Source organism: Rhea pennata, chromosome 2 (genome assembly GCF_028389875.1).
Source record: "Rhea pennata isolate bPtePen1 chromosome 2, bPtePen1.pri, whole genome shotgun sequence".
Classification (NCBI taxonomy): domain Eukaryota; kingdom Metazoa; phylum Chordata; class Aves; order Rheiformes; family Rheidae; genus Rhea; species Rhea pennata.
Window position 1 is genome coordinate 39,877,561 of NC_084664.1, and position 27,095 is coordinate 39,904,655.

The 27,095-nt window shown below is 38.1% G+C and overlaps 1 protein-coding gene and 1 non-coding gene across 12 annotated transcripts in view; both read right to left on the reverse strand.

The window, feature by feature from the left end:
* The window catches only part of TBC1D5 (TBC1 domain family member 5), a 322,054-nt gene that overhangs the window by 230,057 nt on the left and 64,902 nt on the right, over window positions 1-27,095 (reverse strand). For 4 of the 11 annotated variants that reach the window (XM_062569297.1, XM_062569302.1, XM_062569301.1 and 1 more), the window contains one exon: window positions 12,596-12,657. The exons of 5 other annotated variants lie outside the window; for them this stretch is intronic. The gene's annotated coding sequence lies outside the window, so the exon portion shown is untranslated. Of the gene's footprint in view, window positions 1-12,595; window positions 12,658-16,176; window positions 16,193-26,152; window positions 26,363-27,095 lie in introns of those variants that run through there. 2 more of the 11 variants (XM_062569299.1, XM_062569304.1) reach the window with 2 other exon arrangements.
* On the reverse strand, window positions 17,244-17,314 carry TRNAN-AUU (transfer RNA asparagine (anticodon AUU)). The gene has a single exon. It is a non-coding gene; the product is annotated as a tRNA-Asn (tRNA).

Here is a 27,095-nt window from a genome sequence, read left to right on the forward strand (position 1 = left end):
TGCATGAAATACGTATGCAAAATTTATATTTTAAATGTACCAAACCTCACAAATAGTATAAGCAACAATAGCCAGGTCCTTACCCATACTATAAAAATGTACTCTGTGAAACTACTAAAAACTGATTAAATAATTCCTTAGCAATTAAAAACAATGCAAATCTTACTTCCTGCACAAAGCTGACTTAGGTACCATAAATATCTTTTCAACCCAAACTTATATTAATTTCACCTATGCCCATCCATAGTTTTCTCATCAGTACTCCTGAGGTACTGGTTTTGAGCAGGCCCGTTATATATGTCCAATTTGTATTTTCCAGGTAATTAGAATATGCACCCTATATAACACATTTTTTATACTGCTATGTGCTTAAAATAAGCAGGATATGCTTAATTCATTTGACCAAGATTAACTGAACAGAAATACTGCACAATTTAGTAGTTTCAAAGTAGAAACACAGATCAGCACTGGAGAGAGAAGAAAAAAAATAGTGTTTCTTCCTTGTCAAAGCAGGGAACACAGGGCAAATACCGAATGAAGATTCTTCTTGTGGAGGACGCAGGAAGTTACAAAGATATGCTCAGTTACCTCCTAGTCATTACAATTAATCTTCTTCTTTTAATTGTAATTGGTTAGAGTTTGAATCATGTTCTGATTTCAGCAAAAGATTCCTGCTAGGCAAACCTAAGTACCAACTTCTGGAGAGCACAAGCAGTCTTTCTATAGTCCAAGACACAGTGTTATTCTTTCCAGGTCTATTTATAAACCATATTGTACTGTACATGTGTCATGGATCCTAATGTGAGGAAAATTATATAGATATTCAAAGCACGACATACTGATTCAACATATTGAACGGATTGTTTTTTCCTCTATTTATTTAAATGATTGTAATAGTTTATAGTGAGCTTAGCCCTTGAGACAGATGGTTGTAAACTCAAAATTTAAGTTTTAAATAACTATATTAAAATGAAGTAAATGATTTTTACTCACTCTCCTCATTAGAAGGAGAATGAATTTATCTAAATACAGTTTTTAACCCTCTCCTGAGTTGCTTGTCACTATTTATCAAACAAAGTGAACTTCCTAAATTATTTTTGCTGATGAGTTTAAAACTCATTAAATGGAATTTTAAAACGTATTTCATTTTGTACACAGAATATTTTTTGACAGTGTTGGGCAAAAGTAAGCTCAGTTGTAGAGCAAAGAACGAAATTCTACACCTGTCAATTTGAAAAAAAAAAGCTTTGAACTGTAATTCCGTAGCTTACATCTCACCTAATTCTTTACAATAGAAAATTTATAAATTGCCAGGCACAAGAAGAGCATAAAATAACACATGCCTTTGTAAGGTGGGGAGTAAATCTAGTTTTACTTGTTAATCCTGTTTCAGACACTTGAAAAATAACACTCTGTCCATAATTCATGCAAGTGAATGACATAGATTTCCCTGTATGCAGGAGGTATACAGGAGTTCTACCTTTGAAAATATTGAGAGTTATATTTATCCTATGAGAGCTTTATCCCTTTTAATCTCACAGGTCTGTGAGCAATCCTTTTCCTTCTTTCCCTCTCAGCTCTCAGTTATTCCCTTATGCTGACCTCTGAGTTTCACTCTTGGACAGTGAGATCAGCCTCACCTGCTCTCCTGCCTCTGTCAAGGGAGGATAGCTGCCTGACGAGTAGTTGCTTGAAAAGCATGTTTTAAAACAGTTCATTTTACAAGTCACATGGCATTTAAAGATGACAACTAACCTTTAGGTCACTAAAGTCTGCATCTAATCAGGCAGCATATGAACAACTACATTTAAATGACAATATATATTTTCCATTTGCTTCATTTAAAAGTACGTATTGATAAATGTATTGCTCATTCAAGCCTGATTATCAGCCTGCTCTGTGCAGACATTAAATTAGCTATTTCTAAGAGAGCCAAAAAGGTTCAGCTACATCAGCAAGTGAAATGGCTCAATAGGAGCAGATCTGCAGAATGAAACAGTGCTGAGGACCAACATTTATGAAACATATGTTTTAAGGGATTTTAATCTGGACTAGCACTAGGTCATGTCCAGGACTAAAAACCCACTAGCAGCTGTTGTAAACTGAAGTTCCCTGTAAACTGAACACCACTAATATTAGACTTTTAATTTAGTTTAGTTTTCAAACAGAAATCAGTTCTGCAAACTCCCATATTACTCTGCAGTATTAATGCAGCTCAGTGAGGACAATCTGATTGAAAAATGTACTCCAAACTAAAATGCTAAGATGGGACCACCCTGGGCCACTAGATTTTCTCCCCACCTTACAAATTCACTACACAAGGGCACACTATCTCCCAAATCACTTTTGTAGGGTCTGCCAGTAGAAAGATCAACAAAGATCAACACTCACTAAGTTAGAGCAGTAATTTCTCACATGATAATGCTGCAGAGCAAAAACTCTCATCTTATTAGAAACACCACTGCTCTACCTTAACCTTTACTTTCACCAGGGGTAGGGGTTAGCACACTGCATCATCCATGAGAAGAGGTTAATGACCATCCAGTGAGGTGTCAGAACAGAAAAGGCGTGAATATTTTTTAAATCTAGTTAGTACCATTTACTAACTCTGCAACTCCGACCATATCAGCAATAGATGTGAAAAGGTTACAGAAATACTAAGCTAGTCAGCACGTTTATGTCCGTGTGTTTTCAGTTGTTTATCTGGTATGTGAAAACTGACAACAAAGAAATCAGTATTTTAGGAAATCTGATTCAACATGACATTAGCTAGAGCTGCCAGGTCTCCTTCCCACCCTGCCCCTTTGGTTCATATAAGGGTGTATGCATAATAATGATAATGACTTATTTTAGAGTCATTCTGAAGTACCTAGCCTGGTTAACTAATACTCTAAATCATGAATTTTGTAATGAAATGACAGTTCCACTCTGTAAAATGACAAAAGCAGCAGCAGTGCAGAACATGCACTAAGAAACTAAGAAAAATGTTGCTATGTTGCCCTTTTATTTTAAAAGATTTTATTTTTGTAGAAGCAATCATAAGAAGATCAGGTCAGATTGCTGCAAGTTACCTTTTAAGCATTTTGCACAATTCCCAATATAGGCTAAATAATGGGGCAAAATCATATTTTCTGACAGAGCTTTCAAAAGTAGGGTCTTTAAGGAGTGCATTTAAACATGCAACTTGGCCAAGGAGAGGGCAACTTCAAGTATAGACCTTAACAAGTTCTTCTTCACGTTACAAACATTACTCTGCAGTCTCTTCTTACCTGTTTTCTTTAGCGTTATTGAGACACAATTTGTATTATCAAAGAGATGTTATTAGTAATAACTGCTCCCTTGAAATGGCCACTTTCCACATGCTGGGTTCCTCACACTACTTCAAGAGCTGGGCATGCAAGTCTTACGCATATGAGTTACTTAATTCAGTATTTGTTGAAACTATTTAAGAATTTTCTGTGATAGAATAAGGGTCTTTTTTTTAGATACAGAAAGACAGACCCTTGACAATTCAGAGGTTAGCATATTCCTATACCATGTAATAATCTTGAGTTCCAAATATGTTAGAGAAACTTGGTTACGGTACAGTGATACTATGGTACAAGGAATTAGGCTGCATATTTAATTAGTTACCCAATAGAAACAATATACTAGTAAATAAAAGTGTGAGTCATTGGTTGTAAATAAATACGTTCTTTCAAAAAGGTTACTAAAAGAATTCCTCATAGGAATTATTAATTATAATAAACTATTTGGCTAAGGAATAATCACTGTCACGGATCACAAGCTAAGTGACACAAAATGAAGTGCAAAATATTCATGTAAGAAAGACAAACTAGATACACAAAACTGATATTGTACCTAAATTGCTTTTGGGTGTAATTATCTTCCCCATATATTAATATAATTTTAGTATCTTATTGTATGTTTTATCCCACAGGGAATTTTAATTTGGAACCACAATTATCAATAAACTTTCTACACAAAAAATACCACTCTCACTTCCTAACATAATTCCATATAGTTCTGCAAACATTAACTGTTTTTATGCATTCTGTAGTAAATCCAGTGACATACTTTGCAGGAACAGAAGTTTAGAGAACACATGCTCCCTGTAAGGGCAATCATTTCCTTTCTCCTGTTTACTATGCCACATACTTTATAGAAACTTTCTATTATACGGTGTCACATAGAACATATAGCACCCATTTCATATTGATTAAAAACTGTTTGAAAACATTTTATTACATTTTAAAATACAAGCTGCATTTTTAGCTCTGCTTTGGGTATCCACAAATGCAATAGATATTAAGTGTGGAGTGCATCACAAGTAGATCATAAAACAAATACTCTGACCAAAGACACAGTGCGTTCTATGCCTTCAATCAAACCATTGCAATTAATATGAAATTCTAAATACAGAATATAATGTCACATAAATAGTATAACAGCCAAGTCCTGTCTAAGAAGCCATATGTTTTTTCCCATTGTTCAAAAGAAGGAGATGACTTCCCGTCACTTATGTTTCTGATTAGCAAGGTGATTTATGCCACAATCACTAAAAATGCCAGCAAGTGAATGAGAAAATGCATAGTGACTGCACCAGATGTGCACAATAAACAGGAATCCCATTGTAATCTCTGGTACTTAGTTTATATGAAGGTAATGTAAGAAACACTCTTGGATATGGCAAAGTCACTCTTTTTTTACATTTGACTATAAATGATATGAAATAAATTGTGTGTTTTATACTTTATGGCATGCATACATTGATAAATTAGGTACAGTTTTGTATCCCGACTTATCTACAAGACAAACCTGGCTAAGATCATGGGGATTAATTGCTTCAGAAGTGTGAAATGCAGCTTTTCCATTCTTTTCTGCACACTCAGTGAAGAAACAATGATTAATCACTGTTTAACTATTCTCTTGAGGATCTACAAGATTGCCAAAGCAGGACTTATCCTCATAAATCCGAAAAACACAGGTTTAGATTTGTTGCCAACAACTGAAAGAACATGAACTTAAAGCCATTCGTTATCAGATTAAAACAATGTCAAGGCTTTAGAACCCCTACCACTGCAAAATTCTTTTTAATCTGCACTTAACAATGGGAATTGGATTATCAAATCAGATTTGAGAAAAATACATGCATTTGTATAGGTGAACATACACTCCCTTACCAGAAGTACAACAGCCTGGTAATAACGAAGCCAGTTTCATTACTGTAGCATAACAGAAACAGCACCTTTAAATGGAAATGATTGATATTAATGCTCTGTTTAAAAAACCCTCAAAAATGCAGTTAAAATTGCACTCATTTCCATTTGTTTGCAACAAATCCCATTTATATATGTAAAAATTTTGTTTAAATGTGTGAAAATGTGTTTAAAGATCTTTACTTTTTGATACTGTAGGAATGTAGATTACATTGCTTTATATTTTTCTAACAATTTTACAGTCAAGATGTAATAAAAATCACTTGCTTAATAAATAGCCCACTACATAAACACATCAACTAATCATGTGAGATATGCAAAAATTGCTACCTTTATAAATATTTTCTTTAATTGAAGGAAGGTTTTTTTTACAAAAGGCAAAATTTTATTAGGGAAATAACAGAGTCTGGCTAAAAAGACGACAGAGGATTTGCAGTGTTCTCTAAAAAGATCAAGTTTAAAAACTCAGATGACTCTTCATATATCTTTAAAGGGACACAAGAATCACTAGTGTCAAACACTTTCTACCGATTCAAACACTTCCTAAAGATTTGTGCCGCCTCCACCCGATATTTAAATGATTGCAACACAAGGGAAGAAATTAAAACAGTTAATCCTCCAACCACCCCACGCCAATAACACAGGGAATGCAGTGGGAGAGAAGAAATAATTCCCGGGCTCTTAAGTCCCTGAAAAATCAGTGGGAAAACAGGTAAGCCTATTTCGGAAGCGTGCCAGCGGCCTGCAGCTGTCACCGCTGCTCCGCCACTCGCCGGTTCACCCGCGGCTCCCGGCGGGTGCTGCCCCCCTGCCTGCTCCCAGCTCACCCGCAGCTCCCCATCCTCACTCCCCAGCACCTGGGGCTTCCCCCCCTCCGCCCGCCACCCCTACGTCTCCCATTTGGCCGTAGGGAATAGCGCAAGAATGCAGAAGTCAAAGCTAAAAAGCTCTGCAGTAACGTGGCCCATTTTGTCCCTCCGTGGCAGCGTGCCATGCGTGCGGGTCTCTGCAATGCCCAGGCCCTCACATTTTGCCTTAGGGACAGGCAAATTAACATTGCTGCACGGCACACGAGCTGCAGGCTTAGCTAGGGAAATCAAGGCGCTGGAATTTTAAAACCGTAAGTTCAGAGCCGCTTGCTACAGAACACCGCCAGCAGTGCGGGAACCCACTTCTTAGGTGGTTTCTGTAGGGCTCTACCTCGCAGCCCAGCAGCCCCTCGGGGAAGGAAGCGGCAAAGACAAGGCAGCTGGGCTGCAAAAGGCTTGACGGGGTGCAGAGGCGGCAGCGAGAGCACGGCGGCCCTCCGCAGGGCAAAGGCAGCTTCCACCCAGGAGCCACGGCAGAAGGGGAAGCTGGGTTATCAACTCGGTCAGGAACTGTAAGCACACACGCGCTAACGGGGAAAGTCCGGGCTAACAACACGAGAAATAAATTCTGATCTGGACTAACCTTTAGCAAAATCATTCTGATTTTTTCTGCCATTTTCCTTAATTTCCCAAACTATCAGACCTCAGTTCAGTCCCTGCTCTGTGAAGGTATTTAAGCTTTGTAACTCTCACAGAAATAAACGGAAACTAAGTTCATAAACTCTGCAAAATTAATTCTGAGGTTTCATATACTAGAGTGAATGCTCAGTTGGCATTTAAACTCCTTTCTCAGACCAATTCCTGAGGACTAGTGTCCTCAATCAAATCCCACAGGGTGACTAACATTCGCTCATGTTTGTAAAACACTTCAAGATTTCCAAATGCAAGCATTAACCAGCCTATGTTTACTAGGATTTTTACATTTAAGCAGACCAATATACACTTTTGCCTATTCCAAGAAACAGCTGACAAATATTGTTCGACTGTCATCCAGTACTGTCCGCTGGAGGAGGTAAGGCCTTTGGAGACAAAGCCATCCACGCAGCGAGTCCCTTCCCAGGCTCTGCCCACCGCAGCAAAACGACTCACTGCTAACCTGGCCAGTACAGAGAAGTCCTCGCAGACTGACGTAGGGTGAGCTTAACTGCTCATACGGGTTGTTCTAACCGCAAATTTTAATCATATTTGGCAAGTCAATATTGAAAACTATTCTTTCCCCTCTCCCTCTAGCTATACTACTTTCAGTATCTAATTAAGAGGACTGGTAGCTTACAGTTACTGCGATGTTTGTGACTTGTGCATTCATGCATTATTAGTTTCAGGCTTGCTTTAAACATGTTTTGTCATGCACTGAAATGTGAACACTATAAAACATGTTACCTTCCATATTCACTGTACAACATAAATGCAGGGGATCCCTAAAAATCAGAATACTGAAGAGTTATGGTTCCCAAAGCAACCCAAGTACTCTATGAATATGGAATAAGATTTTGCTTTGCATATGGCTAGCATTTATGTCATAAGACAGCAGATCTTATTCTGTATATTTAACTTTTTTTTTTTATTATTAAAGATGCAACGTATTTCTCTGTAAAATTTCTTGTTGTAAGTATGCACTGGCAAGCTAGTGTATATTAAAGAAAGTCTTTGAAATGCAGGGTCTGATGTATCTGCCTATGTAATGCTTACTCTATGTTGCCTATAGCAAGAGAAACATTTTTAACTATCTCCATCCATCTTTCACTTGCTGTGTAACTACTGCAATAACTTTCCCTTCTGCTGGGCTAGTCAGCAGAATATTAAAGGTTCAGAGAAACAAGGAATATATAACCTGGTGCTCAATCCATTTCAAATATATTTTTCAAAATCAAATTTCCTGAAAAGTTCTGCCAAATATTTTTTCAGCAATCCAAAAAAAAAAGTGTGTGCACTGATGCTGAATGATAGTCAGTCATCAGCTGCAACAATCCCAACGTGGTCACTTATATCCCTTTTTCAGGGAGTACTCAATGCTGGACTTCCAGACTGCAGTACCAATACACATTTTCTTTTTTTTAAACCATTTCCTTTTAACTAAGAGAGACTGTCCTGAGGAATGCAATCCCCATTATTTATCATTCCAGAAGGAATTCAGAATGCATTGGACCTGAGTACAGAGCCTTCATTGTTTCCAATATTCCCGGTGAAACAAATGTTCCAGCATGTCTCCTCAGAAACGCTACTCACTACTGGAAATGCACTAAGATCGCCCTGAGCTTTCATGTACCCACTTCCCATAAACAAGAGCTAAAGAGTTTCTCAGTCTCTTTTTTTCTCAGCCCTGGATATACATGGGTTAAGCCTCAGAATATCTGCAAATTTCAAGATAAGATTGTTCTTAGCAATCTTTTTCCTCTGACATGAGGGAACTTTTTACAATAACTGCAATTTTCCTCTATGTTTTCCCTCTGGTCTGCTCCAAGACTACAGAATCAGCTCCATAGGAATTAGTTTCAATCAGTAAGTTTCATCAGTTTCCTTTAAGCATTCCATATCATTTATTTGCCCTTCCTTTCCCTATCATACATAACTTATGTAGGAATGTACTTGCACACAAAAGAAACACCAAGACACTCTAGCACACCTATTCCTACTCCCCTGAAGAAGGGATACGGAAACAAAATCACTACAAATGTTAAGGGAAAAATACTTGGCAAAAAGCTTAATTTAAGATACATACACATATTAGCTCCTAAAAATAAATCTCCTACCATCCTCACATATTCTGAGTCTGTCTCACAGTAAGGCCTCTCATGTGAGGTATGTTTAACATCCATCAGCTTCCACATGGACTGTAGCCATGTCATGCCCATCTCTCTGGAAGTATTATTAGCTCTTTGGAAGCACTAACCAGTACAGAATGCTTAAGAGCATCTTTTCAGCAACATAGACTACAATAAGGTTTATCTTTTTCAACAGGAATTAAATTCAAGGTCTCCATACTTATCTTCACTGAATGTGACAGGTATTACATCTAATGCCACCGAATGACACCTGTGCTCACCTACACATCTCTTTAGACAAAGCGGAATTTTCTACGACAAGTGAGACTTTCTTCATACACCAGACGGATCTCTCAAAAGGCAGTCAGAAACCAGGGGGGGAAAAATCACAACAGAAACTAAGATATAGCCAAAATTCTCATTGCCTTCTGTTTCAAATGCAAGGAACATTCCTTCAATTATGCCTCCTCTTATATTGCCAGATGGAAGCGTATACTTACAAACTCATGATTCTTCTGAAGAAGTGAATGAGAGAGAAAGACCCTATATAAAAATACTAGCCATGCTAATATATATGGATATCCTATTAAATATGACCACACTAATTAATAGGCTCAGCTGGGAGGCATCTTGAGATTTATAAATGAGGGTAGGATGAAAATCCATAGAAAGGAACTGCCTGAAATACAAACACGAAACAAACAATAAGCAATATTATCTTTATTAATACAACTTACTTGTGAGAACATTCACACATACACATATACGTATGTCTGTAAATATATATAATATGTGTGTATATAAACAAATATAAATGTAAATATTATTTTTTTTTCTCTCAAGTGTTTCAAGTTATAGTGGTCACAATCTCATTTAATAATGTGAAAAGTCTGAAGTACACATCATTTTGGCAAAACCAGTTTGGCTCTCCAGATGCACGAAGCTTTTATAATTCATTGTAGGAAACACTGAAACAGTATGAATGAAGAGTGGGAAGGAAATTAACGTTTTCTGTTATTGAGCTATTCAAAGAGTCATAAATTGAATCAAGAAAGTTTTCGCACAACATATACTTTCACGTTTTGTTCATACCATGATTTACAACAAAAATAGCATTACAGAAAAGTTTGAAAGCTGAAACATTTCATTAGCATTATTTCTCACATCTTTTGACTTTTTGAACACTTTATCACTTCCATCTATAGGCCTCACATGAAGACAAAACTAATACTTATCCGTTTTTTCTTAAATTATCAGAAATGACCTGCAGAAAAACTAAGTGATATTTAAAGATCTCATTTCTTGATCCACAGGTAGACAGATGCAGTTGGTGGCTGCAGTACTCCAAGAATCTAATGTAATGCACTATGTGTACACATTCCTTGCAGTTCTGCAAAAAATGGATATGATCACTAAATTCTGGCCTGGACAGTCAAAAAAGCCAGGCATCTCAAGTGAACTATTTGATACATACTTTTCATCCTCCTAATATCTTAAGAAAACAACACAGTTATCTGATTAAACAGAAAAGGAATGATTCAGAGGAAGCTGAAATGCAAGCTTTTTTATCAGTAATGATCCATATGCTTTGCTGTAGATCCAAAGAGTCAGAAGACCAAATCAGAACACAAATGCCCAATTCTAACTACATCCACACAGTAACCAACACAGATTGAAACCAATGGCACTATTAGGAATCACAGGCTTAACATAAGGCATTTAATTTACAAACAAGGTGGCAAATCATCAATTTCTTCCACCACTTTCACAATTGTTTTTTATTATTATTTATTGATACCTAAATAAAACCAGAGATGCCTGGAAAGTCTGGTTCTAACTGTGTGAGGATGCTATTTTCAACAGCAAAACAGCTGCTCTCTCCAAATTTCTTTAAAAATTGCTCTTCTTGAATCTGAGGAGGAGGGTTACCAGACCAGAGAAGAAGGGTGAACGCTAGCTGAAGGAATCGTCCTTTTCTGGCGGGAAAGGACTTTCACTACCATCTGTGGCCAAACAAGAACTACAGCAGTCACGCCTTTCACAGAAGCAAAATCATAGGGGTTTATAATACTTGTGGAAAGGCCCTTCAATTGCATACACCCACTCTTAAACCAAAAGGCTGCCTGAATATGGACCTATCATTCCCTTCCACCACTACACCATTAAGGGATGACAGTATCTTGTGCTGGAATTATGATTTTTCCATGATTACTTTGTTATATTCAGCAATTGTAAGAGCATGAAGGTATTCTGCCTAAAGGTTTAGTCCACCTGGCTACAAAAAAAACCTAGACAATGGAGAGAACCCAGGCATGGAGAGATCCTAACATGTTTGGAATCAAAAGGTTGAGATCTTCTCTTATACTATTGTCTGCTCAGGAAAGTAACAATATAAAAAAAAAATCTAATGGAAGGGAATCATCTGTGCATGCTGCCATATGGAATTGAGTTCTCAAGGAAATGACACGGAAATTGAAGATGGCCTGTTGGCAAAAAAAAAAAAAAAAAAAAAAAAAAAAAAAAAAAAAGCAGAAATAGCAAAGAAAAGGTGACAACATCTAAGAGAGAAATAAGGAAGCTCAAACTAGGCCTTAAAAGTCATCAGTGATATGGGCTTGATATAGAATATCAAAGTTTCCGATTTTTTTCCTGAAAATTCAAGATATGTAGTTAGACAATTCTGCTTCTTTTCATACAATTCCTTTTTCTCTTCATGCGATCCGATTCTCTCGCAATGTGAATGAATACATGTACACTAAAGCATTAACACAACACTGATTTTTTTTTTCTTAAGTAATTCTGTGTAGGCAACACAATTTATTGGTATAAAGTAGGATTTATGGTAATATATTTCTTCTTCAAGACATAAATAAGATTTCTTAATAGTTTTCTGTAATTCATTTTCATATAGTACCATATTCTCATACATTTACTAACATAATGCATCTGCTAGAATAGCAATTGCATACCCTGAACACTATTTTAAAAACTCTTCAATACTAACAATCTGCTAGAAATATTGTTATCCCTCTTCTTCCAGAATGCATTGTCTACTTCTTGCAGCCTTTTATCTTCCTACTCAACATGTTGGATTTTACAAAAATAAAGAAAAACAATCCACAAAACATAAAGTTACAAGGTTTCAAAGAATATGAAAGCTATCAAGCTAGAAGAATAGAGTGCTGTACTGCAATAATAGTCTGAAAATTTACAGAGGACTAGAGGTCTTTATTTTTCAACATTTCCTCTTACAGTATGTTGGATTGCCTTCATTTTCTGAGAAGTTAACTTTTCAGACTCTCATGGTTGTTAATTAGAATACAAATTGCACATATGTCTGTTTATTTACGTGGACAGAAATTATGTAATTATTCAAATTATATCAGAATTTATATTCAGAAAATTGGTTGTCACTCAGAAGTGTCTTTTCTATAAAATGACAAAACAACTGTACCAAGAGCAGATGAATTCTAGCATGAATATCCACTTATAAAATTCTGTCTTCTGTTAACACATTCTCAACATTTTAGCTGCTGTTGCTGGGCTACTCTCTAACAGGCCTTAGGAAAGGGTTTTTCTACCACAGAGGAGATAGGAGAACTAAAAGAGTGAAAAATAGAGTATGTGAGAAAATAAAGAGCATGACTGCAGATGTATTTTTAAGATTTTAGCCTTCTAAGTAGCACATCAATACGCAGAAAAAATGCTTTCCATACATTTGAAGTCAGTTGTGTAAAATACTCACCTATTCCATTAGCAGTGTCTTTTTCAGGAGCTTGCTTACAGCAGCTCCATAGACATTACAACCTAGGACAGAAATACTCATGAGTATAGGTGGAATTCTAAAGTCTACCTAAACGAAAAGTTATTTTTCTAGCACTATCCACGTAGGAGTTGCATAAATGTTCCGAAATACAGAAACAGACACACACATACATATGCACGTATAAAAGTTATTGTCAGTGTATAAGTTACTACTATCCTGAGACTAAAATAATTTATGTAACATCTGTTTTCATATTTTTCTAATTTTTTCTAATTAACATGCATATTTAACGCATAAATGCTCAGACCACCTATTTTTCTGCTGATTTTGTCCCTTTCATAAGTCATGTGCTCCTGTGGGGTGCTCAGCATAGATGATGCATAAAATTTGGTTGAAGGAGTATTGGATAAGTAGTAAACAAAATTTCAGACTTACCTAAAAGAAGAAGAAGAAAAAAAAAGCAGTGCTGAAATGGGCTATAATATAAAAATAAAGGGACTTTCCCAAAAAACATAGCCTTGTCATGCATTAGCCACAGAATGGTAATGACCTCCTTCCCTGCCCAAGACATTAAGTCAAGGAAGAGCTTAGGCTCCAAAATTTTGGCATCTCTAAATAATTTCAGCTTGTATGTAAAAGTACAGAGTATAACTCTGAGCTGGTACAAGTCAGATTTTAGTGCTATAAGATGACACAGTTTATTTTTTTAAAATTCCTCATTTCCAATGCTTCAAATACTCATTTGATTTTGGACATTACAAAGCACTAAAAGTCAGCTCTATAAGAATCAGATCAGAAAACAGAATAATAAAAGTAAATATCGTTATTACATTGTATTCTTAACCCAGTACCATATTGCTAAAGTTATGTTAAGAATTTAAAACGCTGAGGGGGAGTAGATAAAATGTATCCCTTCACATTTACAGAACCTAGGGGAGAAAACAGTCTATGTTTACACAATCATGTTCTTCCTCAGCAGGCCTCAGAACTGTGAATATGTCTCATTCTCTCTTTCTCCTACCATCTTGTCATCTCCCTTTTTGCATATATTAGAAATGTTCATCAGTTGCCTTTTTTTTATAACGCTAATATTTTTATTTCAATGATGAAATGGAGAACTGCTGCCACATATCTTAAAGGAAGAGCAATAAAAGCACATGCCATGCTTTTTTGGACATATTCTACATAAACACTGCTTTTGCTGTACATCATGTATATCTGTATGAATTTAACATAACACAATGTCAAGCAAAATAAGGGGTGGAGAACGAAACAGGATAATGTTACAGTTTTTGTACCTGCCAAGGTACATCTGTTTTGGTATTTGTGGCAGAAGTCTGCTCATACCTATAGACTACTTGACTTGTCCATCAAAACTTGAACAGGCCTGTTTGTGCCCTCTTAGGTCTGAAAAGCCTCTCATGCTGAACAGGCCACCTGATCAGGAAGATGAAGTCGATGAAGCCACCTACAGACAGCTGGAAGTAGTCTCACAATCATGGGCCCTGGTTCTCGTGGGGGACTTCAAGCACCCTGATATCTGCTGAAAGGACAACATAGCTAGGCATAAACAACCCAGGAGGCTCCTGCAGAGCACCGATGATAACTTTTTGACACAGGTGGTGGAAGAGCCAACAAGGAGAGGTGTGCTGGACCTTGTCCTAACAAACAAAGAAGGACTGGTTGGAGATGTGAAGGCTGGGGGGCAGCCTTTGCTGCAGTGACCATGAGATGGTGGATCCTGCACAGAAAAAGCAGTACAATAAGTAGGATCCCAAACCTGGACTTCAGGAGTGCAAACTTTGGCCTCTTCAGGGAGTTACTTGGAGGAATCCCACGGTAAGGGCCCTAGAAAGGGGGAGTCCAAGAGAGCTGGTTAATATTCAAGCATCACTTTCTGCAGGCTCAAGAACGGTGCCTCCCTATGGAGTAAGAAGCCCAGCAAAGGGGAAACAAAACCTGCATGAACAAGCAAGGAGCTCCTGGCAGAACTCAAACAGAAAAAGAAAGTACACATAATGTGGAAAATGGAACAGACCACTTGGTCTTACCATCAGGGCATGCAGGGATGCAAAAAGGAATAAGGCCCGTTAGGATACACAGAAGGCAGAGTTCTGAAACCCTTCTTTGCTTCAGTCTTTACTGCCAATCTCAGACTCTGAAGACAAGAGAGAAAGTCCAGAGAAAGAAAAACTTTCCCTCTTTCCCTCATTCAAGGAGGATTGGGTTAACATCATTTAGGCAAACTTGACACCCACAAATCCTGACAGGATGCACCCATGCGTGCTGATGGAGCTAGCGAATGTTCTTGCTAAGCCACTCTCCATCATCTCTGAAAGGTCATGCAGAAGAAGAGAGGTGCCTGAGAACTGGAAGAAAGCCAATGTCACTCCAGCCTTCAAAAAGGGCAAGAGAGAGGACCCAGGAAACTACACGCTTCCATTCCTGGATAGGTGATGGAACACCTCATCCTGGACGTCATCTCTAAGCGTGTGGAAGAAATGAAGGTCATCAGGAGGAGTAAGCATGGGTTCACCAAGGGGAAATCATGCTTAATCAGTCTGAGAGCCTTCTAGGATGGAATGACTGGCTGGGGAGATGAGGGGAGAGCAGTGGATGTTGTCTCCCTTGACTTCAGCAAGGCTTTTGACACTCTCTCCCAGAACATCGTCCTAGGCAAGCTCAGGAACTGTGGGCTAGATGAGTGCACAGTGAGGCGGCTCAAGAACTGTCTGAAAGGCAGACCTCAGAGGGTTGTCATCAATGGTGCAGCGTCTACTTGGAGGCCTGTACCAAGCAGTGTCCCCCAGGGGTCAGTACTATCTCCAGTCTTGCTCAACTTAGTCATCAGTGACCTGGATGAAGGGATAGAGTGCCTCCTCAGCAAGTCGGCTGGTGATTTTGCCCAGTCAAAACTGGGAGGAGTGGCAGATGCACCAGAAGGCTGTGCTGCCATTCAGAGAGATCTGGACAGGCTGGAGAGTTGGGCAGAGAGGAACCTCACGAAGTTCAACAAAGGCAAGTGCAGGGTCCTGCACCTAGGGAGCAAAAACACCAGGCACCTCTGCAGGCTGGAGGCTGACCTGCTGGAAAGCAGCTCTGCAGAGAACAACCTGGGAGCGCTGGTGGACGACAAGTTGAGACAGCAAAGGGCCCCTGTGGCCGACAAGGCCAATGGGATCTTGGCTTGCATTAGGACAAGTGTTGCCAGCAGGTCGAGGGTGGTGATCCTGCCCCTCTACTCAGCCCTGGTGAGACCGCTTCTGCAGTGCTGTGTCCCATTCTCGGCTCCCCGCTACAAGAGACACATGGAGCTACTGGAGAGAGTCCAGCACAAGGCCGCGAAGATGATTAGGGGACTGGAGCATCTCTCTTAAAAGGAACGGCTGCGAGAGTTGGGCCTGTTTAGCCTGGAGAAGAGCAGACTGAGAGGGGATCTTATCAATGCCTACAAATACCTGAAGTGAAGGTGTCAAGGGGATGGGGCCAGACTCTTTCCAGTAGAGCCAAGTGACAGGTCAAGAGGCAATGGGCGCAAACTGAAACACAGGAAGTTCCACCTGAAAACGGGGAAAAACTTCTTCACTGTGAAAGTGACCGAGCACTGGAACAGGTTGCCCAGAGAGCTTGTGGAGTCTCCTTCTCTGGAGATATTCAAAACCCATCTGGACGCGATCCCGTGCAACTTGCTTTGAGTGACCTTGCTTGAGCAGGGGGTTTGGACTAGATGATCTCCAGAGGTCCCTTCCAACATCAACCATTCTGTGATTCAGGTATTCCTGAGATCAGCCCAGTTTAGCCATTACAAAGAAAGAGATATATTTCTCCTTTGCGAACTGACCAGTAAGCAGAAGACACAATCAGTGCCTACCACTGGTAGATTTAACTATCTTCCCCCCGCAGCTTTTCCTTATAGATGTCACGAGGCGCAAAGTTAGAAAGGCAATCGCAATCACAGTTCCTTTAGTTACAATATATCATCGACCAGCAGATGATCTAATAAGAAGCCCTTAAAGGCAGTTTGGTATATCTTCCATCTCTTAAATGGTCTGCTTTTTAACTGAAGAGAGCTTGGCACCACTTCTCAGAACAAATAAAATCATATGTAGAAAGCTTTTATCTTTCTTCTCATTACTCCTCTTTGCACACTCAGACACGTACATATTTTAAACTGACACACTTCTCAATTACTATAAAGAGTATAATCCTCCCTTTTGCTCCCAAATCAGAAGCTGGGCATGGTAAATTTCTTTGAAAAATCTGCTTTTAAAAATAACCAATTTCAAGTTGAAATAGGAACCCTCTCAGTTTATGCCATAATAAAAATTAGTAATACGACCTCTCCATTAATATATGCATAACAGCAATTTGCCCCATTTTAATATCACAACTAAAACAAAGTGATCACGGATCACAGAATCAGTAAGGTTGGAAGGGACCTCTGGAGATCATCTAGTCCAACCTCCCAAAACTTCCTGGTGCACCTGAGGAATATATAAATGCTGCAATTTTACAACTGCGATTACTGTAGTCATCCTGGTGCAGCAGATAAACGAATCACAGAATTATAGAATTGGTAAGGTTGGAAGGGACCTCTGGAGATCATCTAGTCCAACCCTCAAACGAGTGGCTCATATGGGGATTGAACCCACGACCTTGACATTAATAGCACCACGCTCTAACCAACTGAGCTAAACCTAACCCCCAACCCAGTTTTGGGACAGCAATCCTGGACTTAAATGAAAACAAAATGTAGGTCTGCCAATATTTATGTGGAAGAACTTAGCAATATGCTTTCTATAAGCTAGATAAGACACTTAATACAGTCAAAATCTCTGAAATCATATTTCGTCAGCATTCTGTTGATATCCTCCGCACTGACATTCTTGGAAGCTCTCTGGAGCTTTCTGGGCCTCTTCCTTTACTCTTGCATGTTCTTAATGCAAAGGATGTTCCTACCTATGATCTTTGTAAATGCATATTTGCAAGAAAGGTAAACTGGATTTATTAGTAAATTGAAAACAAAAAAGGAAAACATTAATCTCACAATCTTCCTCCAGTTATAAAGCATACCCTTTTTGCAAACTCCTCTTCTGGCTGACTAAGCTGCTTCTTTAGTAACACAGTTAATGGAGTTTTTGGACAGTTTCTTCTCCAGCCCCAAACCCCTCCCTTTCCAGTCCTGCCCCTTTCGCTTCCATAAGGCTTTGCCAGCAATCTCCTATTCCTTAGACACAGCAGATTGCATTCCCTCCTGTCACCACTTCCTCTGCTTGCTAGGGTCAGATACGAATTTGCAAATATTTATGAGCTAGCACCTTGTAGCATCACTGCAAATTCCAGCTGTATCTGTACTTTTAGTCATAGAAAAAAAATACTTCAGTAATGATTTTCTTAGATGCCACACAAATATCATTGCATCACTGCAACCCTTCTTACATCATATATCAACACTTTCACTATAAATTAAGGAGGCATCATCATGGTAGCTATCAATGAAAATGTCAAGATAGTTTAAAGCACAGTAGTTTTTCTCAGTTGCTAGCGACACAGGAAATTTGTTATCCAGAACTGCTTCCCCTTCAGTGGAAGTCTTCAGGGAAAAAAACAGGGGAAGACAGCACTCTATATGATACGGCTTAATCTTGAGTTAGAAGAACTTCTACTAGCTGCTGTTTAAGCAATGCTTGAATTTCTGTAGTCATAAAGAAACGGCTTTAGCACCTGTACCATTCTTTCTTACTAATAAACACTGAACTAAGACTTCTGAAAAATCTGAATTGTTCTATTATTATCAGGAAAGTATCTTAACTCTTGCAGGTGAGCCAACACTCATGGTTCCCTTTGTGCCTATCATCAGTACTAATTTGCATATTTAAGAGAAAAGATATATTGAAGACTGCTTTCTAGGAACTTGACTTACTTCTCCCTTTGCTAGTTCTCACAGCCCACAGATTCAGTCTCAAAAAAGTCCTAAATGCAATGTTTCAAAATAATTTAGCACACTGCTAATAAGGGGCCAACATGGTTTGAGTCCTTATATATGTGGCTGCAGTGTAACATTTCTTGCACATAATTTTCTTTGTAAGCACTTCTCACCTTCTTTCACCTCTCTGTAGTGCAGAACAGCAATTTGACTACTATATCCCTTAGGTAAAAGCACCATGATACCCCTTGTGTAAACGAGTATAGCTACAATTTAGAAACACAATTTTCATCAACAGAGAATCAAGTCCAAACTAACAATTTATATCTTATTAAGAAATTTCTGACTATGAATTTGGCTCAATTTTCTCTGTCAGTTACATTTATAACACTCAGGTTAGAGATTTGAAGATAACAGCCCTCATCAGCAAGGGTGCAGAAAAATCTTTGCTTTTGTTGTTCCTAGCATTGTCTGCAAGCTGAACTAAACACTGCATTCATTCACCTGCTGAAGGCTCTCTTTGCAACCAACAGGAAGAGGTGAAAACAGTAAACAGGTTTAAAAAAAGAAAAAAAGTTTTTTCTATAGAAATAAGGTTACACATTCACAAACTCTAAGACCAGGCTATAAAATATAGCAAGAATATGCACATACGAAAATCTGTAAAGTGAAATTAAGCTGCCAAAATTAGTCAGTTGGGTGAGTGCACACCAAAGGCAAAGTACATCACGAAAGAAATAAGAAAACCTTGATTATAAGTTGAAATGAGATAGCCACATTCACTCGTTTTTATTTAATTCCTGATGCTGGAAGAGACAGTAAGGTGATTCAGCAAAATACCACTATCAGTTTGTTCAAAGCCCTCTGAGGGTTCTACCAAAACATGAGCCCACTCTGCAAGAGAGTACACACACACTACAGTCATACAAATTACTGAAAAGCATGATGATACCAGTAGTTGGAAAGAAGAACACGCTGTAACAAAACCTGTGCATCATACCTTTCTTTAAAAGATATCTTCCCAAAGTTTATATACTGTCATGACTACCCTTGAACTTCACACCATTATAGAAGTACTTCTGCTCTAAGAGTTTTAACTGTTGTCCACTATCCATTTCAATCACTATCACAATCGTACTAGATTAGCATTTCCCTTTTTCACATTCTGTTTTGTGCTGATAAATATTCTGTATTGTAAGGGGGTCACTAATTCAGCCTGGCCTCTTGGTGAGCAGACTAAAGTATGTTTATACTGAGACATTGCACTGGTAAGCTGCGGGCCCTCCAAAAAGCATATACAAAGCTAGCATCTTTACAATGATTTACTGAAAGCAGCAGCTCATTTTAATAAAACCATCCCAAAACATAAAATTGATTGAACCAACTGCTGTGCAGAGCATACACAACAGCTGATCAAAATCATTCAAGATTTTTATTCCTATAGAATATCTTCAGAGCTTGTAGAGTTCTTCCTATTTTATTAATTCAGTTCTGAAACACAGCTCACTTAGGCAAGCAGAAAAATTAAGTCTGACTCATATCTGTAGTAATATTTGTAACTGGAAATTTAGACAAAATCAAAATAATCTCACACATACAAAACCAAACTAAAAGCCAAATATACCTGATATTCACAGTAGATTTCATAATGCAAAAACTATTATCTTTCCAACTGATCACTCTTAAAACGATATGTCTTGACTAATTCTATCCCAGAAAAGTTCCAAAATATATAATGCAGGTTACTCTAAAGGGCACATTTCTACCATTTCAAAAAGTTTAAACAGACTTAGAATATAAAAATTTAATACAAAAAATAACATTTTGCTTTAAAAAGAAAAAGATAAAAACTTTTTTTCCCAATGGAAAGGATATCATTGCAAACTTTACTTTCCTTACAAAATTGCACGAAAAAAATTATTTACTCTGTTGAGTTTAATGAAAAGTCCACCTTTACGGAGTGTGCTACATGAAGCTTTGCTTGCCTTTTATATAGTAAAGGAATTTTATGGTATTGTGTCGCAACGAAGGACAAAGATAAGCCAACTGTTTAGATTCCTCTCCTTTATGTTGTGGCTTTGATCACTAACAATGCTGCGTGAACAGCCAACAGAAGGCTGACATTTCATAAAATATGCAGTGATAAAAACTAATACTGTAGCATCTGGGAGCGATATATAAAATGCAGAAATACACCTAATAACTGTGATCTTAAATTACAAGTTACTAAAAGCTAAATAAGCAGCATACCTAGATGAAACAGCAAGATTAGGACAGGATTTTTGTGCTTTTATTCCTAAAATAAATTTTAAAAAATGAATCCAAGATATGTTATCCATTATTCTTAACAATTCCTATGGTTCCCTTGGATCTTAAAAGCAGCCTTCTAAGAAGAGGGCTTCTTTGCTGTTATCATTAGGCATCAGTGAAAGCTAAACATATTATAAGCCTTCTTTCGGCTCTATTAATGCTCTAATGCTTTGTGAAGTCTCTTTCATTGTCTCTTCTAAAATATCAGTCACACAAAATACATATAAAAACCCCTCACTGACTCTTCACTAGTGTCAGAAAAGCTATAGCTCTGCCCTAACTAAAATAAGTAAAAATCCTTCCAATAAACTGCATATATTAATTGGATCTAAGATTGTAATTTACATTACTCTCACTTATTTACATTAAGAACATACAAGTCAGGTCACATAAAATGGAGGACTGCATCCTAGAAAGCAGCGAATCCCTGAAGAACTTACAAGTCATAGTAAATAACCAACTGCTTTTTTGCTCTTACTATGTTGCTGTAGCTGAGAAGCTAAAAACAATCCCTTGGTGCATTACAGGGAAATATACGGTTGTACTAAGGACTTGAAACTATCTGCACATATGTATTACCAGAATACCATATCCAAGCCCAGTATTTTCAATTTAAAAGAAAGTTGAAATTAAAAGGGCCCAGAAAAGAGTTACAAGAATTATTAGCAATCAGGAAAACCTTCTTGTTATTATGTGGGGGAGAGAGATTTAAGATCAATATATTTAGTTCATTTATGACAAGATTAAAGATGACTTGATTGTGGTCTAAAACTCACTACATGATGTGATAGTCAATAACTCTTTAATCAAGCACAGAAAAGGAAAAGATGACACAATTACTGAAGAGCAGAATTAGACAAATTTAGTCTAGAAATATGACAAGAGCTTTATTACTACATCAGGTTAGCTAGGGACATAGTGCATCTCCTTTTGTATCTTAAATATCAAGCTCAAAACGAAGTAACAATTTTGATAAAGAAGAACTAAATCTTTAGCTTGTATTATGTCAAAAATAGGACAACTATATTATCAAAATGATCTCTCCTGCATTGAAAGTAGGTTAATATTAAAGAAATTGCAATACACAATTAACTTTAAAGGACAGTTTTATACACCATCTCCATTCTCATTTACGTTTCTTTGGGTCACACACTTTTCTCCAGTTACTCAATATGAAAAAATGGCTTTATCTAACACAAAAGTAATATGAAGAAGGGATATAAGGGCATAACAAAATATATTGTCTAGGAACAAGGAAACAGTGCTCTAAGTGATGCAATGGGTTTATTAACATAAACCTGGTCATCCACAGGTCTAGGTAACGTAGCAGCAATATGAGTACGAAAAAATTAAAAGAAACAAAAAATCAAGGCTAAACGGACTGGCCCAATTTTCTTAACATAATGGCACAATACCTTAATGGCACCATAAAATGGGTAGAACTTCCTCAGCTTAGATGTGACATCTAGAAAAATGCATACGGACCTATCTCACCAAGGAAAACAATCAACTCAGGGTTGGGGGTTTTTTAGCATTAGGTCCTCATTTACTAACAGAGGAGGAGGAGTTATGCACCAGGTGAAAAAGAATGCAAAAGAAAATTCAAATTTTGTGCCTGAAGAACTGTGAAGCATATTTTCTGTCTGAAAAAACCCATAACAGTTTAAGTACGTGGGAGGCAATTGTCCTTGCGCTTATAATTAGAGACTGAATTTAGGGATTTCACTGCTTAATGCACACCCACCCGCCTGTTATTCTTACCATGTTTTTTTATGTCACTTAATGGAGATGAATACTCTTTTCCCACCTCATATTTACATCAAGGCTATTTAATTTTTTTTAGGCTGCTATAATAGGTTAAACAGTAGTCTCAACATCACTCTTCATCTCCCACTGGACAACGAATGGCATTATAAGACTGAGAATAGATGAAGGCATATTTACATTCATAATGTTCTCGACTATAACATTTATGTAAATTACGATTTTACATTTGCAAATACTATAATTCTCAGTTTCAGCGAATACTTTACTACTCTTTCATCATTAACTTTCTATGTACACTACACAAAGAGAAAACACCAATGAAAAATAAAGTGTCTAAGAGCAGTGATCAGAGAGCTACAGATCTTCTATAAAAGGAAAAATTATTTTCTTACTAAATTGACCTTACTTCTGTATAAAAAGGTGAGCTTGACTACACCTCACATTCATTTGGAGTGCATAAAACATATAAAGGTTTGTAAGAAGGTAACTAAAACCAATTTTCACACTGATTGCTTATATTTTATCCCTCCAAAATCAAATTGTACTGCAGAGTAAAATTAAGTTTTTCTTCCCCCATCTGTATAAATTGCATTTTTTTTATTCATTGACAAAATGCCACAGAAACATTGTGTTAACTACAGAATTGCCTGTAGAGCTAAGGAACGTGTTTAAAGACAGGAATGAAAAATTCTGAAATACCAAATTACATTAGCTAAGCTATTGCTCCACCAAATGGATAGAATGACTTTTGAAGATCCACAGAGTGGAAAAGGAACTTTTCAATTAAGAGTAAGCATTTAACTCTCATACCTAACCAAAGATATTCACTCACACACATTTTTTTTCTGCACTTCACCTGGAGTTTTCTCTAATGGTCAGCTGAAATATTTCCTTCATTCTTTCAATAACAGAATCTGACTCTCAAAATCCATGCTTCCAGAATTTAAAACTACCAAATGAAATTAGTCGAAAGATTCTGAGTTATTTTGAAATGAGGAACTTCTGTTTTGTTTTGTAAATGCAAGTATACACAATGAAAGAGATCTCAAACTACCATGGTCTCAGATGCATATGTTATTTTCAAAGAAGTGGTTCCCTGATACCTGAGTACCACACTTGTTGCCTGTGTAGATTACGTTTCAAGTTACTCTACACAGAATCATTAGAAGTGTCTCCTTGAAATGCAAGGACTAGGAACACATTCAAAGAGAAACTCTTTAAGATTAAAAAATAGTGATTTTTCTGGTCACTGTTACCTTTTCACCTTCTAATAAAAATTTGGCACCACATAATAAAAGCGGATCTAAAAGGACTGTAAGTTCATGTTTCAGTTTAGCAAATGGAAAACTTATTTATGTGGCTGATGAGGAAAACTCTCAAATTGTTTCTTCTGTTCAATGTCACTCCCTTTTCGAGAATTATACTTGAACCATGTTTTCCATGTAAAGTACTAAGTTTCCTAGGATTCTGATGAGTAATTGATAAGAGAAAAGACAGTAGGGTCTTATGGCTGCATGGATGTGAGTTATGTCCACAAGAAAGCAAGTCCCTTCTCCTCAATACCCTACAAATGCTGTCTAAAGGGAACATAGCCAGGTGGTAGGACTTTAACAGCAAAACCTTTAGAGAAGTTTAGAAGACCTTCCCAAACACTCCTTGCTTTGTCAAAACATATATTTTATAAAGTAATATGCCTTTTAAAAAGTTTTTAGTATAATATCAAATAGAAGATAATTGATCACTTTCCTGCTTCCACAAAAAAGCTCTACTAAATTCCTGTTCCAGTATTTATATTTACACTGAGAAAACTCAAAACGTATCAGTATAAAAGTTCACAAAAGTACTCCTGAATTTACTTAATTAGTTTCCAAAGTCTGAGTATAAAATGATTGAAAAAATATTAAATACAATCTGTGCTTTCAAAAGCAGTATGTATTAAGGTCTCCCCATCATTTACTCAGAGGTGAAATAATGCTGCTTGTGGATTTTAAATTCATTAAAATCACTTTACTGTCAGATGCTATGAGCATCTGCAACCAAGTGTTTCAAACAACTTTTTGTTACTACCTTTTATGGGAATAATACACTCACCGAAATATGTAAGTGTTTTCTTCCTTCTTCTCCCACCCCCTCAAGTCAAATAAAGTTACATGAGAAAGAAAACTTCTGTGAAATACTTCTAGGTCTCCAACTTGGATGCCACTAAAGAATATGTTTCTGGGATAAAACAACAACAACAAAAGGAACAAAAAAAAAGATATCTAGATTAAAGTCCCAAGATTGGCTAAGCCACTCTCCATCATCTCTGAAAGGTCATGCAGAAGAAGAGAGGTGCCTGAGAACTGGAAGAAAGCCAATGTCACTCCAGCCTTCAAAAAGGGCAAGAGAGAGGACCCAGGAAACTACACGCTTCCATTCCTGGATAGGTGATGGAACACCTCATCCTGGACGTCATCTCTAAGCGTGTGGAAGAAATGAAGGTCATCAGGAGGAGTAAGCATGGGTTCACCAAGGGGAAATCATGCTTAATCAGTCTGAGAGCCTTCTAGGATGGAATGACTGGCTGGGGAGATGAGGGGAGAGCAGTGGATGTTGTCTCCCTTGACTTCAGCAAGGCTTTTGACACTCTCTCCCAGAACATCGTCCTAGGCAAGCTCAGGAACTGTGGGCTAGATGAGTGCACAGTGAGGCGGCTCAAGAACTGTCTGAAAGGCAGACCTCAGAGGGTTGTCATCAATGGTGCAGTGTCTACTTGGAGGCCTGTACCAAGCAGTGTCCCCCAGGGGTCAGTACTATCTCCAGTCTTGCTCAACTTAGTCATCAGTGACCTGGATGAAGGGATAGAGTGCCTCCTCAGCAAGTCGGCTGGTGATTTTGCCCAGTCAAAACTGGGAGGAGTGGCAGATGCACCAGAAGGCTGTGCTGCCATTCAGAGAGATCTGGACAGGCTGGAGAGTTGGGCAGAGAGGAACCTCACGAAGTTCAACAAAGGCAAGTGCAGGGTCCTGCACCTAGGGAGCAAAAACACCAGGCACCTCTGCAGGCTGGAGGCCGACCTGCTGGAAAGCAGCTCTGCAGAGAACGACCTGGGAGCGCTGGTGGACGACAAGTTGAGACAGCAAAGGGCCCCTGTGGCCGACAAGGCCAATGGGATCTTGGCTTGCATTAGGACAAGTGTTGCCAGCAGGTCGAGGGTGGTGATCCTGCCCCTCTACTCAGCCCTGGTGAGACCGCTTCTGCAGTGCTGTGTCCCATTCTCGGCTCCCCGCTACAAGAGACACATGGAGCTACTGGAGAGAGTCCAGCACAAGGCCGCGAAGATGATTAGGGGACTGGAGCATCTCTCTTAAAAGGAACGGCTGCGAGAGTTGGGCCTGTTTAGCCTGGAGAAGAGCAGACTGAGAGGGGATCTTATCAATGCCTACAAATACCTGAAGTGAAGGTGTCAAGGGGATGGGGCCAGACTCCTTCCAGTAGAGCCAAGTGACAGGTCAAGAGGCAATGGGCGCGAACTGAAACACAGGAAATTCCACCTGAAAACGGGGAAAAACTTCTTCACTGTGAGAGTGACCGAGCACTGGAACAGGTTGCCCAGAGAGCTTGTGGAGTCTCCTTCTCTGGAGATATTCAAAACCCATCTGGATGCGATCCCGTGCAACTTGCTTTGAGTGACCTTGCTTGAGCAGGGGGTTTGGACTAGATGATCTCCAGAGGTCCCTTCCAACATCAACCATTCTGTGATTCTGTGAAGACAACGTTTGAACATAATTTATGACCATTTATATCATATAGACTTTCTTGCAACTAATCCACAGGCTCCCTGCATAACAATAGAAATAGGGCATGTTTCAAGATACAAGTAATCTCTTGAATATGCTTTCATACTTCTGAACAACGGTAACAAAACCGGTCCTTTATTTATTCCTTCTAAATATAGCTGGACCATTTGTACCAGAATCAAATTGAATACTATGCTTATTAAAAAAAGATCTTAAAGGATCAGACATGTAATACTGAGAAAAATATTGCAAAAATAGATGCCAAGGTTTCAATATTTCTTCAAAAATTTTTAAGTCTGTAGAAACATTATGTACTCAAAGACAGTGTTTAACATGAAGTAACATACTGCACATCACTCAATACAAGCTTGGAATAAAACCACATCAGGCTGCTCAGAAAGTTCTGAGTTTTATAAAGTTCCATATTAATTCCTTCAAATACAACAGAGCACTGATAATAAAGAATAACTTCCTGTTAAAGAAATTTTGGAATTTGTATTTTTTTACATACGGTTTCTTTGAAAAAAAAAGAGCATTCAGCAAAGAGTAGAGAGTATTAGATTAGAATGCAGTTGGTCATCGGAGTCACCTTCATCCAGCGTCTTTCAGCTGGATGTCCATCTAATTCCAGATGCTGGCCAATCACAACAACAGAGCGATGCCTCTCTCGTTGACAAAAAAACAGATAAATGTCTTT